Here is a 12,599-nt window from a genome sequence, read left to right as displayed (position 1 = left end):
TGGAATAAAATATGATCTAAGGGAAAAGCATATAGTTACTCCCACTTAAGTTGATCATCAAAAATTTTTGAATCAACACATTCCTATCTCTTTACCAATTTCTTGAATATAGTTGCTGGCAATGCTTTTGCGAATAAGTCAGTTACATTATAATTTGAGTGAATTTATTGAATATCGATATTAACATTCTTTTGAAACTCACTTGTATATAAGAATTTTAGAAAAATATGTTTTACCTTGTCCCTTTTGACATAGCCTCATTTGATTTATAAAATACAAGCTAAATTGCCAAATAATATATTTATCTATCCTTGTTTAACTTAATAAAAAGATAGTCACTTGAAAAGAAATTTTGTTTCTCTATCTAGGAGGCACGTGTAGAAGTTATGATATGTGAGAAAAATCATAAAGTTAAGCTAAGTGCAAATGACTAGTAAGTTATGGACATTTATTACATAAAGAATACATCTCGCAAAAATTTGACAACAAAAAATCATGTAAGAGAAATCTTATTTAAGGAAAAAGAGTTCATTATTCTTTTAAATAGGTTACAAATTTTACCTTGTTAAAAATCTTGTCAGAAAAATCCAATGGAACAAAATATTGGTAAAGAAAATATAGTACAATACGTATTTACTCCCTCTGACAATAATATTACTTGAATTATCTGTTCCAATCATATTAAATCCTTTATGATAGTATTAGAAGTCATGCTATATGAGTTGACTATAGCCTTGTCTGGTGAGAATTAAAATCAAATTTTTAGTAGATTTTAATAAAAATAGATAAAATGTGTGACTAAAAAATTATGAGCTCCAAAAAATGTGCGGTTAAAATTAATTATTAACTTTGACTTTAACTAGAATTTGAATTTTAATCTCTACCAAACAGGACAAAGCTACATTTTTTATTCATTTACCAAATTTAATGCATTATCAAGATAACAAGACATAAAGTATTTGAATGCATCTACTATAGGATAATTTATCTACTTATACTAGTCTTCGTAAATTTATATTAAGTGTCGTGCATTACATATTACGACTTAATTTTTTTATTTTCTTTCATATATACCTTTAGGCATTCAGATGGCGGGTTTACAAATTTTAGGTTTCTCTAGTAAGTTCATTTTAGTTAAGATCGTATCCTTTTATTTGACTAATTATTTATATGTTGGTAGTTTTTTATGATTTTCCTTCATTATTCTCACTATAACTCATTATCCTCACTATATGTTGTCATATAATTGAATCTCTTCTAACTTTTATTAATTTGTTATGTCTATATACTTAACAAGAGTATAAGCTTCCTCGTTGAGACCATCTTTACATTTGCTCCATTTCCTTTCAAAGATTTTTGCGTAAAAATTGAATGCAATCACACTTAGGGCATGACATAGACTTATCAAATATAATATTAACAAGTTATCCTCTTAGACTGTCAATTCGAATTGGAACATTCAAAATTGATGTTTGAGATTTTTTGTCTCTTTAATCAATAAATGCATCAAAATGAATTAAATTTCAATTTTTTTGTACCATGATCTAAATAATATAACGGTGCATTATGTTTATTATTTTCAATTGCTTAATTCTCCTCCCTAATGTTGAGAAAATTGTGTAAAATAACATTTGACTAATCATGAAATAAAATATCATCAATTAGGGCTTATTATTCTTTAATATATATGTCGGTGCATTGTGGTGGAGTGACTGTACATATTACACAAAATATATAATTGAAAAATATTATACTATTGACCATAGCCAACAGGAAGAGCTAAGATGTTGACACGATGCATAATAGTGATGGTATATGTAAAAAATTGCATTTTCAAACAAAAATGAAAAATATTTTGTTCTAAATAGTAATGATTTCACAATCAATTGGAGACATTTAAAGATTTACTACATCTTAAGCAATAGAATGTTAAATAATTAAACCAACTAGTAATTACTGAAAGATTTGGAATTTATGCTCTATAACATTAACAACACAGACTCTCTCGATTTTAATTTGAAAACTGTGACTGTTGACCTCGCGAATTAGACCCTCCATGTGACGTCTATAGAGTGGGTGGGTAATAACTTCTCCCGAGTTGAGTTGACATAAGGTTGATACGTCACATAAACTAGGCCCATGGAAATGTCAAATCAATTAAACTTTGGGGGAAGAGATGATTTTGACGCAGATCTCTTTCTTAAATTGAAGAGCTCATCTGTCCTCGTTGCGCTGACCCACATGGGACGACATGTTGGGAGATGGCTAAAGCTTTGTAAAGCTTAAAAGGGGATGCAGCTACCTAGGCGATGACCCACAGGGGACTTTGCGTCAGGTGTGTCTAAGTTTTGTAAAGTTGTGAGGAGCTCATCTGGTCGATCTGAGGCGAACATTTCTGACGTTAAATGATTTGACAGCTGTCGCATATTTCCAAGGCGACAGTTATGTGCAATGCCCATTCCCAAAAAAGGCTGTTGCAACTACTTATTGTAGACGGCTAATGGTGATCGAGGCGACGCGTTTTACGTGAGCGTGAGGGTCATAGCTAGATCTTGGGCTTAGATCAAATCTGGCATTTCATTTCAACGGCCTTGATTGATGATGTGACGGACGGCCTAGATTGATTGCATTTGATTTCAACAGTGGAGATCAGCAGAGACGCCCTATAAAAGGTGAACTTGAGCGTTTAGGGAGTTTTTTACTTTTGCAAAATCAAAAACCTCATTTGCTCTCAACACCCTTGCATTTTTCGACATTTTTCAAGTATTTTTCGGCGTTATTCAAGCATTTTCAGGCGAAAACTCCAGTTTTCGACGACTCTACAGCGTGTCTTGACCATTTTCGATTGTGGACCCCCATTCCGTGAGTTTCAGTAAGTATTTGACATTTTTCATTTCTAAAAAAATGGCTTCTGAGAGTAATGGTAGCTTGGGGAAGGGGCTGGAATTAGTACGAATGGACGAGCCCATTTTGGTGATCTTTTCTGAAATTTTCGAAGCGATAATTGGGGAGGAGAATATCTGGAGGAGGCCTGATAGCCTAGTAGACACGTCTGTGCATTGGGGGGCATCGGATTATCCCTCTAAGTTGAAAAGTGCCGACCTCGATAGACTTAGGGCGGGGTATAGGATTCCAGATAGTGTAGATCTGATCCTACCTGAACCCGATAAGAGGGCCTGCTACCCCAGGCCAGGATGTATGGCAATTAGTGAAGCAATCCTTACGGCCGGCCTTAGGCTCCCGATCCATCCTTTCTTCTGCCCAGTGCTTAGGTCTTATGGTTTTTGCTCCAACCCAATTGAATCCGAACTCCTGGAGCCAAATGGTGGGCTCCTAGATGTTGTGGAAGGAGGCGTCGCTTGGGGTAGAGATGCCCTTTTCTATCTTCCAGATCCTCTACATCCCCAAGGTAGCGGCTAGGGGGGATAAGACCAGGGGCTAGTATTACCTGACCTTATGGGGTCCCCATACTCCATTCATGCTCAATCTACCGAACTCCATTAAGGAGTGGAAGAGCTCGTGGTGCTGAGCTGTCGGGAGATGAAACACGACGGAGGGAAACCCCCTTGCGGCTCTTACAGTCCCCACGAAGTATTCTACACTTAGTGAGTATTGGTGGCTTTGCATTTATGTTTATTCTTCTTCGGTTCAGATCCTAACTGATATTTGTTTGCTTTTGAAGATACTCTTCCTCGGTGTGAGATATCCACCGACGACTTTGATATCATCTGCATCATCTATCAGCTGCCTCGGAAGAAGAGGTCATACCACCAGCTGATCAGGAGAAACATTCACTTAGTGACGCACGATCTGATGGCTTCTCAAGGTAAAATTCCCAAAGTAAATACTCTAGTAATTTTTCGGACCCTTTACACTTGTAATAATTTACCTTTTTCTTTGCAGATAACTTTAACAAGAAGATGCCTTTGAGGCCTGACTTCAAGACCACCAGAAGATGATGGCCGAGGCGAGAGCCTTAAAGACCTCCTCCTCTGCATATAAGAAGCAGAGGAGGAGGTGGCGGAGGATCCGGATGCCAACTTGCTACGGAAGGGCAAGAAGTCTGTTGGCCCTTCGAAGTGCCCAACAGTGGCGAGGCCGTCCCCGGTCCTAAAGCAGACCACCATACCTACTGGGGTGGCCATCCCGACGAAGACATCTGCGCCCTTCGAGGCTTTTCCTACCCCGGCTACAGCTCCAGTTGCTGCTATTCCAATTGCCCAACTGCCAGGGTAGCCGAAGAGGAAGAGAACCCGTCCTTCGAAGAAGGAAGACTTCTTGGGCACAAATTCAGAGGAGCTGGTGAAAAAGGTACTGGAGGCTCTTCCTCCGGAGATGGCAGTAGGAGCGGTGGTCCACAACAAGTATTGGATGGAGGAATGGAGAGACCACACTGCCACCTGTACCGCCAAAGACCTCATTGTTGCCAACAGTGCCTTTGTGGCTGGGCTCTAAGCACAAACATCCAACTTGAGAGCTTGGTGAAAGACCTCAATGCCAAGAGGGAAGACCTCGCCAAGCACCTTGAGGAGGTGATGTATTATGAGGACGCGGTGCGGGAGGCCTGGGCCAAGGCCTCCGAGAAGGGAAAAGCAAGAAAAGAAGCCGAGGCCCAGCTGGCGGCTGCTAAGGAGAAGATTGAGCGACTGAAGTAGGAGATCTATGAAGTGGAGTGCCAGGTGGCTGCAATGACCAAAAGGGTAGATCATGCCAATGAGTACCACTGGCTCGCCACGGAGGGTCTGGAGGCCTCGAATAAAGAAAAAGCTGAGCTGAGGCAAAGGGCGAAGGCCAAGGCTGAGGAGATTGCCTCCCTGAAGGGGAAGATGAAGTCGGCAGGGGAGGTGGTGGTACAGAACTTTATTGACCATTTCGAGGAGCACCCTCTGTACAACGACTTTGCCAATTACTAGGCCTCTTGGAGTGCCCAAGGACTGTTGGGTTGGCTAAAAGAGGTCCACCCTACTCTGGATATATCCTCTTTGGAGGTAGAGTTCGGTGGGCCTATTGGAGGCCAGCCTGACAAGTTTGCCGAGGAGGCTCAAGAGGTCCCGAAGAGGGGTGAGATGGAGGCTGATGCGGATGATGCCCCAGTAGAATAGGGTCATTCATGTACTGGCTTCGGCCTCTTTTGTGATTCAATTTCAAATGAATGAAATGAAATTTTTTTGTTTAAGTATTGTTGCTTCTACCTTTTCATTGTGTTGAGCTATTTATACTTGAATATATGAATGACAAACACTTAAGCAAACAATAAACACCACTTACCGATAACCAGATGATAAAAGGAGATCAGAACAATAACATATTACATAATCGAGGCAACAACTCATTAACCAATTAGACATAAAGAACTGAAGTATCATTACTTTGAGGTTACATCATCCATCACTAAGGCAATTTCAACACTTAGCAAGATAAGGGAGTTACAAATGAGATCGGATTGTGACACACATATTAGACAGCATCGAGATCGGATCGGAACATATGTTCATCATTGAGAATACTTTCTCAAGTGTTCGATATTTCATTGATAAGGCAGTACTCTCCTTGTCATATCTTCAATTTCAAAAGTATCAGGTCGGGACTCCTTGCAGATACGATAAGGACCCTCCCAATTTGGTCCAAACACTCTGGCCCCAGTTGGCTTTGACGATTGGAAGACCCTTCTAAGGACGAGGCCCTCAGTCGAAGAGTTTGATTTTTGACTTTGGAGTTGTAATAGCGGGTCATCTGCCTTTGATACTTGGCCAGTTTCACTTGGGAGGTATCCCTCATTTCTTCCAGGAGGTAGAGTTCGTTTATTCGGGCTTCGTCGTTACCGATCTCATTGAAGTGTATCCGAAGATGCGATGGGACTCCTACCTCAAGAGGGCTCATGGCTTCAACTCCATAGGTCATTGAGAAGGGTGTCTCCCCTGTAGCAGTTCGGCTTGTTGTGTAGATGGCCCAGAGGACGTAAGAAAGATCATCGACCCACGTCCTCTTCAAGGCGTCAAGCTTCCTTTTCAGGATATGCTTGATGGGTTTGTTCACTACCTCAACTTGTCCATTTGCTTGGGGTGATGAGGCGTCGAGAAATCTTTCTTTATCCCTAGTTCGTTGCATAAGTCTCACATCTTCTTGTTGTCGAACTATCTCCCATTATCAGACACCAAGGAGTGGGGAATGCTGAACCTACAAATGATGTTCTTCCAGATGAACTTTGTAGTATTCGTCTCGGTGATCTTGGCAAGAGGTTCAACCTCAACCCACTTGGTGAAGTAGTCAATGGCGACGATGGCAAAAGTCGCACTTCCTCTTCCTTTTGGGAGTGGACCAATAAATTCGTTACACCATTTGGCAAATGGCCATGGACTAGTGACCACGGAGAGGCTTTGGGAAGACTGTCTTTGAATATTTGAGAAGCCTTGGCACTTATCACATTTCTGAACGAATTGGCAAGCATCCTTTTTCAGGGTTGGTCAGAAGTAGCCTTGTCGGAGCACTTTGTGTGCCAGAGCCATTCTCTCGGAGTGATTTCCGCAGATCCCTTCGTGGATTTCCCTGAGTATATACATGGCTTCTTCCCCTCCTACACATCGGAGAAGTGGTGAGACAAAGCCTTTTTTGTAGAGGACATCCTCTTCTAGGACGAAGTGCGCGACTCTTCTTCTTAACTTTCTCGCCTCGCTTCTTGAAGCTAGTAGTGATTGATCCTTAAGATAGGTCATGATGGGTTGCATTCATACTGGGGTATTTTCTATCCATGAAAACTCTTCACCTCCGGAGATAGAAGGCTTCACGAGCATTCAATGGAGACAATCTTGAGCAGCTCTGAGTCTTTACTGTTGGCTAAATTTGATAGGGCGTTTGCGTGAGTCTTCTCGAGGCGTGGGACTTGGATCAATTCGAACCTCTCGAAAAGTGGGATTAGGTATAGGACCAATTTTAAATATGCAGCCATGCTACTGTCTTTGGCGACGAAGTTCCCGTTGACCTGACACACCACAAGTTGAGAGTCGCTGCTTGTCAGGAGCCTTCTGACCTGCATCTCTTTTGCGAGTCTAAGGCCTACTAGAAGGTCCTCATATTTGATAGCGTTGTTCGAGGCTTTAAAGTCGAACCTTACTACGTAATTTAGCTTGCGGGCTTCTTGGCTTTTCGAGACGATCTCAGCTCCGGAGCCAATTTCTCCTGAGGATCCATCCACGAGCAAGTGCCATGTTGGGGGTTCGACTGGTTCCATTGCTGCCTCCATTTCTGGCGCTGTGGCAAATTCATCCACAAAATTTGCAAGGGTTTGTCCATTGATGGCATGTCTAGGTCGGAACAGTAGGTCGAACTCATTGAGCTCAATTGCCCATTTTAACAGGCGGCCCGAAGCTTCCGTTCTCTGCAGTACCTACTTTAATGGGAAGTTAGTGAGAACTTCGATTGAGTGGGCCTGGAAGTATGGCCTCAGTTTCCTTGACGCCATGATGAGGGCCAGTGCTAGTTTTTCCATGTCCGGGTAGTGGATTTCTGTCGGAAGTAATGCTATGCTAACATAGTATACCGGCAATTGATGGTCGTCTTCTTCTCTAACTATGACTGCGGTGATCGCCTCGCCCGAGACCGCCAAATATAGCAGTAGTGATTCCTGTGGTTTAGGTTTGGATAACAGAGGCGCCTCGCCTAAGTGCTTCTTCAGTGCTTAGAAAGCTTCCTCTACTCATTGGTCCATTGGAACTTCTTCCCTTGCTTCAACACTTTAAAGAAGGGTAGGCTCTTATCAGTGGCTCTGGAGATGAAGCGACCGAGCACAGCTATCCGACCATTGAGGCTCTAGATCTCCTTCAGCTTCTGAGACGACCTCATTTCCAGTAAGGCCCTAATCTTTACTGAATTTGCCTCGATTCCCCTTTGGTTCACAATATATCCCAAAACTGACCCGAAGCCACGCCGAAGGTGCATTTGAGGGGTTCAATTTCATTTTGTATTTCCTAAGAATCTGAAAGGTCTAGTCGAGGTGACTTACGTGTTCATTCGCCTGGACGCTTTTGACTAGAATGTCGTCCACGTAGACTTCCATGGTTTTGCTAATGAGTTCGGCAAATATCATGTTGACAAGCCTCTAATATGTGGCTTCGATATTTTTCAATCCGAAGGGCATGACTTTGTAGCAGTACAGTCCTCTGTCTGTGATGAACGACGTGGCCTCCTCATCAGGTCGAAACATGGGTATCTGATTATATCCGAGTACGCATCCATGAAGCTTAAGAGTTCATGTTCGGCAGTGGAATCCACAAGTTGGTCTATCCTCAGTAGTGGGAAGCTATCCTTAGGGCATGCTTTGTTTAAGTTCGTGAAGTCTATGCACACCCTCCATTTTTCGCTAAGCTTTCTCACCAGAACCGGGTTGGATATCCACTTCGGATAGATGGCTTCTCTTATGAAGTCGCTGGAGCTAAGTTTGTTGACTTCATCTTTGAGCGCCTCGTACCTCTCCAGGTTGAGGGCCCATCTTTTCTGTCGATGTGGGGCACAAGAGGCATTGATGTTTAGACGATGACAACTAATCCTTGGGTCTATCCCTACAATGTCTTCATACTTCCATGCGAAGACATCCATTTTCCTTTTCAGGAAGCTAATCATTTGTTCCTTCGCTTCGAGGGACAATAACTTTCCTATCCGCAGGACCTGACTGGAGTCCTCTTGGTTGATGGAGAAAGTTTTAAGTTCTTCCATTGGTGTCGCGTTTGGTTCTGAGCCAGTTATTCATGGGTCTAACTTGTCAAGAGGGTGCCCTTCTTCGAGGGCCTCTTCCATGTCAACGTCTTCCTCCTGTTCGGAGGTATGCCCTATTTCAGGGGCGTCGAGCATTTCCACATCCAGATTGGGTTCTCTCGTGACCTCTGTTATGATTATATTAACAATGTGGGGCTCTGATTTTCGAAGAGAGTTTAGATAACATGCTCTGGAGCCCATCTGGTCGCCTCGAACCATAGCAATTTCATGCTCAGTTGGGAACTTCATACACAAGTAATGTATGGAGGTGACAGCCTAAAGATCTTTTAAGGTGGGTCTGTCCAATACTCCGTGGTAGGTTAACCTGTGGTCTACTACTAAAAACTCTATGAAATGTTGGGCCACTAGGGGAGCTGAACCCATCTCGATGGGCAGAGTAATTCGTCCTCGTGGGATGATGTTATCTCCAATAAATCTAAATAGTGGGTCAGTCATAGGGATTAGCCCATGTTCAATTTGCATTTTGTCGAAGGTAGAGCCAAATAGTATGTTCACCGAGCTGCCATTATCGACAAGCATGCATTTGAGTCCGTTTCTAGCTACTACGGCTCTTACTACCAGTGCATCACAATGGGGATGGTGAACTCCTTGTGTATCTTCTTGGGAGAAGGTAATTGGGGCCATCCTGTTAGCTTCTTGGGACTAGTCAACGATGTACGTGAGCATCGACGGGTCCTTTGCTTCCCTTGTGTAGTTCCTTTGGGCATTCCTAGTATTGCCACCGATGTAAGGTCCCCCAATAATCGTAACAATTTCCCTTGTGATTTGGCCTCCAGAAAATGGGGCCTGATTTCTCTATCCAGACTCTCATCTGTCCCTCAATCCTCTTCATCGAGTTGATTGTTCTCTCTGTCTCCTTTCACCCCTGTTCGGGGAGGTGAATCTGCGGGGATGTTCATTCCTCCTGGAGCTGTGGGTTATTCCGTTCTGATCGCCGTGAAGCGTCTTTGCATTCGTTGGTGTCATGTCCATGGAGTTGATGGAAGTTGCAGAACCTTTCCCCTTCAAGGGTCTGTTTGACCGCTTCTTCTTCTTCTTTCGAGTACTATTAGTACCCCTAGATGGTCTTGCCTTAGCAGGGGCATTCTCGTATGCCAATACTAGCACTGCATTTAGCGTGGCAGAAGCTAGTGCCTGCCCGGACATGGGAGCTATTGTTTGCCCTGGATGGGTCCATTACTAGGTGACAAGGTGCACTGCGGGTCCTCGACCTACCTACCTCTGAGCCGGAGGGAGTCCCCGTGCGGCATAATTTCGGTGATCAATTATCTCTTCACTGACGATCTCAACTCTCATCATTTTCACCAGTTCGTCATAAGTGGTAGGATTCTTGCTACGTACATCTCTCCAGAACAAAGTGTTCATGTTGAGGCCGCCTTTCAAGGCTGAAAGGGCTTTTCTGTCCGTGACCTACTCGCAGTAGGTGATCTCGTCTGTAAACCTGGCGAGGTAGCTTTTCAGCGTTTCTCCAGGTGCTTGTCTCATATCATGCAAGCGTTGCACTGGGGCCTCTCTTTCTCTACGTGAGAGGTACTGGTTCAAGAAAGCCTTTTTTAGCTCTAGCCAACTCCTAATGCTCAGAGGAGGCAGCCTGCTGTACCACACTTCGGTGGCTCCGGCCAGGGTTAGGTGGAAAGCTCTGTATTTCAAGGCAAGCGAGGCTCCTCTAAGACTCATCTGTGTCATGTATTTCGTGAGGTGCTTCTCCGGGTCCCCTTTTCTTTCATACTTGGGGATTTTAGGTGGTACGAAGTTTGTAGGCATCGGGGAGCCTCAGATCTCCCTTGAGAAAGGGAGATTATCATCATTATCATCAATCTCGTAAGATCGACATAGCCCTTTTGAGTCCCCTTCATTTTACATGTTCTAAGGATGGAGGTGCTCTTCCTCAGCTACCCCAATCAACTAAGTTTCTCTCTCCTTCCTATTTCTAGGTAGAAGTGGCGCTTTTTCTTGCTCTTCCCCTTGTCGAACTGATCTTTCCACCGAGCGGACCCTATTACTCGGGTCCCACCCTATCCAGTCGAAGACGCTGACTGACCTCTGTGCTTTATATTCTGGTGGGAAGTTGTCCCCCAATTGCAGTTCTGCTAGCTGGCTCCCTTGCACATAGGATGTGACTTTCATACCCACTCCTCTCTCAGGGAAGGGTTCTCTATGCTGGCTCATATGGCGTCGGGAATGAGACGTAGAGACTTCACGAGCTGGGTAAGATTCTTGGGGCATTTGGGCACCCTGGTGACCTTGGGCTCATATGAATTCATGCCATCGCCATATTCTGAGCTGCGATCTCTCTCATGCCAACAGCTATTTGGGTCATTCTTTCAGTGAGCATGGTCGTTCTTTCACCTCGGCGACGCCGGTGATGGGGTCTCTGGTGAGTGACATTGTTTTGAAGCACCTCTTCTTCAGAGACGTCCATCCTGGGGTTTGCATCCTCATTGCTGGAACTCATCTTGTCTACTCCTTTTTCAAGGGTGGTGAGGATCCGGGTTGCAATTCGACTTTGTTCTTTTTCAAGAACGTCCCCTTTTCAGGGTAAGTGAAGGGTTTTCCGGTGGCTTTTCCGGTGGAGAATGTTGGACTTTGGATGGGAAGTATTCCCCACAGACGGCTCCAATCTGTTGACCTCGTAAATTGACCCTCCACGTGGCCAACCGATAGCTGCTCTACATAATCCTCCCTGTGCACAGTTAACGCACAGTCAGTTAGCTTCTGGTGATCGGAACAGTACCAAGGTTGTGCAAAAAGGGTGGGGGAGGAGAATGTATATTTACTTATTATGGAGAGCTAAGTTGTAAGAGTTTCACTACCTTTGTCTCTTGTCAAACCTTGGATACTTATAGTTGAGGAGAACCGTTAGGTGTGGGACACGTGTATGCATCTGACGGTGTGAGGCGTCTGTTCATAGGCATCAATCATCCGCGTCTATAGAGTGGGCGGGTAATAACTTCTCCAAAGTTGAGTTGACATAAGGTTGATACATCACATAAACTAGACCCATGGAAACGTCAAATCAATTAAACTTTGGGGGAAGAGAGGATCTTGACACAGATCTCTTTCTTAAATTGGCGACGGATCCTCTGACAGAGATCGCCGGAGTGCATTGTACTTCGGGGGTCAGAGGCAAGAAATACAGTTGTTCGTGCCTCGCAGCGTGTTAGCGGCTCGCCAACATTGGTGATGAGTTCACTTCGGATGAGTGTTGGTCACCTCGTCTGACACAGTGGAAGACTTTCCGAAGTGGTTCAGATAGGGGGCGTAACAGTGACCATAATTTAAAACTTAAGAAGTAATCTTGCAAACTTCATGGTGTGAATATTTATAAGACCATACAATTATCTAATAGATATATTCGTGATACAAATAGTATCTAGATGGTCAACATGTGACGAAGCCCCATATATAAACCTAATTATTATTATTTTATTTTTTTTAAGTTAGAGATTCAAATCTTTAGATAGGGATATTGACGATCAATTTTAACAAAGAGACCAAGCATCATATATGAATTTGGATTGCGGAATCTTCTGGTTCTAAATTATGGTTTTGCATTATTATTGATGAAGTTATAGTCTAATTAATCATTTCAAATAATAATATATTTAGTGTTATTGAACTCTAGCTTTATGTAGGATTTGCTTCAATTGTACCATTATTTGTTTTGAGCTTTTTCTTTTCTCAAAATTTATATTTCGCATTATTGTTGATCAAGCTATATCAGTTTTGAGCTTTTTCTTTTCTCAAAATTTATATTTCGCATTATTGTTGATCAAGCTATATCAGTTTTGAGCTTTTTCTTTTCTCAAAATTTATATTTCGCATTATTG

The sequence above is a fragment of the Olea europaea genome, chromosome 12 (genome assembly GCF_002742605.1).
Source record: "Olea europaea var. sylvestris chromosome 12, O_europaea_v1, whole genome shotgun sequence".
NCBI classification, from domain to species: domain Eukaryota; kingdom Viridiplantae; phylum Streptophyta; class Magnoliopsida; order Lamiales; family Oleaceae; genus Olea; species Olea europaea.
This window is presented reverse-complemented; position numbering follows the sequence as displayed.